The 4,573-nt window shown below is 46.1% G+C and overlaps 1 protein-coding gene across 1 annotated transcript in view; it reads left to right on the forward strand.

Moving 5' to 3' along the window:
- The window catches only part of ASTN1 (astrotactin 1), a 275,401-nt gene that overhangs the window by 1,340 nt on the left and 269,488 nt on the right, over nt 1-4,573 (forward strand). The gene's annotated exons all lie outside the window — the stretch shown is intronic.

Consider the following 4,573-nt stretch of genomic DNA (forward strand, 5'->3'; position numbering starts at 1 on the left):
CAGTATCCCTCTTAATTTCCTTAAGGCCATGAAACTCCTTCAGGTACTGGAAACTCTACTCACTTCTAATCCACCCCTCGTTTTCACTACCGAGATGCAAAGATACTGGGGTCCTGCTCCAGCATCTTGCAAAGCACCACAGGTTCATGTGACTTCCTGAGCCAAAACTTCCCTCGCTTTTCCACGTGCAAATGTAGCTCTCACCCTGCTGGACACACCCACCATGCAGTTCATTTCTTTAGCGATGCCGTAAGTCGTACTTATTTTGTCCAGGAGAGAATTCAAAGATAATCACAAGTAAGTCTCTAGATCTAAGAAAAAAATGCAGATGTCCAAAAGGCTGTTTCATCTACTTAGTGCTCTACCAGCACTAGAGTTCACACTGTAGGATCACGGCTTCCTGATGACCGTATGTAGGCTAGAGCCACGAGTAGAATGCTGTCCAACATCTCCTTATGCTCTTCACAAGACATACCTGCCCACTGAAAACATTAAGAAGTGGGTGAGTAAACCTCAACTTCCCACCCCTATAGAAAAGCAATTTCAAAAATTGTCTGGTCCTTTGGAAAGTTGGTTTACAATTCCTGGAGTGCAGCTCAGGCAACCCCATTAAAGCTCAACCTAAACCTATACTCTTGATGGCATTATTTATTTTTGCATTAAAAACTATAATAACGTAATAAGAACTGAGGGGCCGACTGGGAACGGGGACGTTGTGCGTACGCTGCTCATTAAAACGTGCAATTGCGAGTGATTCGGTGGACGTAAATTTCGTGTCAAAGTCATGGTGATGTGCTAGTACGATCTGTCCATCACAGTATGTAAAAGGGAGTATAGGGACTTACGTGTTTCTAACGGGCCTGTTTCGGGCTCCACGTGCTGTGTCCACTTTGTGTGAAGAGGGACATGTGTGATGTGTGAATAAAAGGAATATTGGACTAGCAAGTATTCAAAACTCACTTCCTTTTTTGCAGAATCCCAAAACCAGGGCCTAAAGCCATGATGTGCCTACCAGGATCCAGTGTGCACAGCAAAAGTCCAGATGTTAAGAGTGGGTTTTCTGCACCTCTGTGCACAGCTGCCCACTGCAGTACCCTGCTGGGGTTGCTATGGTAACCTGCAAGTTGGCATTTACACACAGGGACAGACTCTCTCACTCCAGGGCCAGATGCATTTGCTAAATGCACTGATTGTCCCCCACCCTGCCAGTCGGTGGGGCATGTTCAGAACCAGAGATGAGCTGGTACCCATCCCTCTGGCCCAGTATTCCCAGGGGGAGTGAGAAAGAATCTCGGGCTGAGCGGGGGAGCAGAGCTAGGAAGAAAGGGAGAAGACTCCGAGTTCATGGAGTGTAGACTCGAGGTCATTGCTTTGGAAGTTAACTTTTGTGGATCTTGCCACTTGTAGCCAATAATAAGGACGATAGTGACTCTGATTTAGAGCTTTCCGTGCTCTTGTCTCTGGAACCTGATTAGTCCAACTCATCCCCTGGAAGAATCTGAATCAGTCAGTCTTGGGAATTTATTGAGTATTCATCTGCTGGGCACCATTAGGATACAGAATCCAAAAAAAGAAAGAAAAGAAAGAAAAGAAAGAAAGAAAGAGAGAGAAGGAAGGAAGGGAGGGAGTCATTAGGAGGAAGGAAGGAAGGAAGGAAGGAAGGAAGGAAGGAAGGAAGGAAGGAAGGAAGGAAATGAACCAACAAAAACAACAAAGTTCCTTCCGTCAGGCCTTCTCTAGTCAGCGAGATACAGAGAGAGCCTACGAGCTGTTGGCCTGGCCGTAAAGGCCGGGAGGAGATTCCGCATGATAGGATCAGACTCCATGAAGACCTGGGCTTGACTAGGGGCCTTGGCCAAAATCAGATCCAGGATCAAGTTCTGTCACTTCCGTGAGACAAACCAGCTTTGCCAGCCTCTTATCCCCACAGGCCTGCCGTGGCAAATCAGGACTCTTTCAAGACTTTGCACGCGCCGTTCCCTCTGCCTAGAATGCTCTTCCCACCTTCTCCACTGGGCAGTCATTCATCTTTTCTTCCTTCTAAGCCCTAACGCATGTCACCTCTCTATGAAGCCATTTCTACCCTCCCAAGACAATTTTAGTCCATCCCACTTCTGTGTTCTTTGCGTGGATTAAAAAAAAAAAAAAACATGAACGAAATTCATGATAGATTGGTTTGGGCTTGGCCTAGGAGAAGTGAAGCCATCTGACATCATGGAAAACAGATGAGCCAAGGATGGTGGTGGGAGAATATGGGAACAGCACGTGTATGGAGGTCAGCCCTGCAGTGTGAAGGGTAGAGAGGGTTGCGCCTGGCTCCGTGGAGTGGGGAGTGGCCCTCCACCTAAGAGCTAGGCAGGGGAAGGCCGACTTGACACGCGAAGGGGTGCAGCCTGACTCCCAGGGGCTGTCTCAGCCGTCGGTGTGGTCAGTTTTGCTTGTGGGACGATCCTGAAGGGCCGTGGAGCGGGCAGAGGTAGGGTTTGCAAACTGTGGTGCCAGGGTCATATGTGACTTTCAGTTATGTTTTGTTTGGCTGCATAGTTTTAAGTTTGAATGTTTTTAGTCAAGACATGCCGTCTTTAGATTGCAGTGCTTCCCGCGAGTACTGATTGTACTATGGCTTCTTTATATCCGGCAACTCTCGATAATCTAAACCCCTGTTTTCAGAAGTGTCGTAAAACTCTCTACAACATCGCGAAAGAACAGAAATTTCTATGATGTTTAGGTACAGAGGCCTAATGACCCTCTCGGTCAATTAAAAATTTCTATTTCAACCATAATTTTGTATCTCAGCTTTCAACGCAGTAGCCAGTCCTATGGTAGAGCCGTATTTGATTTGGAGACAACCGGTTAACCCACAGTGTGCTTCCACACCCAGGTGTGGTTTTCCGTGCCGCGAACGGAACATAGTTATCAGTCTCGTTACTATTCGAAGGGGTGGCTCCTTCGTTTCGGCCCCACTATGGAGCCTGTGCGTCTGCGAAGCATAGTGAAGAAAGCTGTTTCTCTTGTGCCATGGAATTTAGCTTTAGCTGTCATGGCTTCTGATTGAAGAAGGTACTCCTGAAGATAAATCAGCCAGCCTGCAGTGATGTGGTGAGTTCCCACGAGCAAGGTGCTGTTTAAAGTGTCTGGAGCAGTCCGGTGTGGTGGTTAAAAGAACAGGCTTTGAAGACAGATCTGGTGTCAACTCCTGGCTTTCCAACAGTGGAGAAAAGTAAAGATTGGAGAAGTTAAATAACTTACTCAGGGTCACAGAGCTAACAGCTAATGGATCCATCACTCAAACTGAGGCCAATATAACATTTAAGCCTTTCTGCTGGTTACTATGCCTTACAATTTTTCAAAACCCTATTCTTTTTCATGGCTGGATGAAAGGAGCCCTGGCAATGGTTAGGCTGGGGAGAGCACGCTCAGCTGGTGTGTACAGAAGACTCCTTCATGGTTCTGTGTAAACGCCTTTTGGACATCCCAGCCCACTGAGTGGTTTCTCAACCAAGCCTTACTGCAGAAGAAAGAGCGTGTACTTCAAGAAATGTTCGCCTAAGCTGGTCTACTTCCCTAAGGAGAACTGGGGACTTCTGGTTTCAGTCCTAGCTTCCAGGTTGGGGGAGCCCTGTCCCATGGTGTGTTGGACAGCCACAGTCATGGTGAACAAGATGGGGTACACGGAGATGAAACTAACGTGTCCAGGTTTCCTCTTAGAAGGGCCCCGTGGAAATGCAGAGTGGGAATCCAGGGAGAATGGTCCACTGTCAAACAAAGCCATCCAGAAGGTGCTGTGGTCCTAGCTCCTTCCCCAAGGCCACCGGCCTTCGGATTTGGTGGCCTCGTGCTTAGAATCCAGGGTCAGAGCCCAGTGGCGCTGCTTGGGTAGAAGTCACTGAGCTTTTCAATTGGCTTCAAATATAATGCTGGACATGAGTTTTTACATATTGATGAGTTTTTGCCTAACAGGAAACACCCCCAACTTTATTCACACATCTCCCCATCTGAGAAGAAACTTTAAAATGTTTCTTTTCCCTCTTTTTGGTTTCTGCTACTGTGAGCTGCTTAGATTAACGGTAAACAGATTCTGATAGACTGCCAGTCCCATCCGAGACATGGGAAGATGAATGGCACCAAGCCCCGCAATCTTAAGGTATGGTCTTCAGCACTTACATAACTTATGCTAGCAGAATGCACTAATTTATAGTATTGAGAGCGTTATTATTTTACTGTTTCTCTACAGAAATGTAGATTTTTACATCAAAGGAATTTTGAATGCAAGAGTGATGAATTTTACAACACTTCAAATGCTCTTGTAGATATATCAATATGGCTTGAATTCACGTCATTGGAGTTTTTGAAGGAAAAATAAAATACAAGCTTAATTTCTTTATTCATCTTCAGAGGAAAGATTGAAGTCCTGTTCTCTAGAGCTTATCCCTCCCTCTCTTCCTTCCTCCCTTCCTTCCTTTCTTCCTTCTTTCCCTCCGTTTTCATTCCTTTCTTTTTAGGAGTGTAATTAAACTTAAATCGCTAGTAGTTTCTCAGGTTAAGGCCAGTTCATGAGAAGAATTTGGCATCT

Source organism: Pteropus alecto, unplaced genomic scaffold, assembly GCF_000325575.1.
Source record: "Pteropus alecto unplaced genomic scaffold, ASM32557v1 scaffold101, whole genome shotgun sequence".
NCBI classification, from domain to species: Eukaryota; Metazoa; Chordata; class Mammalia; order Chiroptera; family Pteropodidae; genus Pteropus; species Pteropus alecto.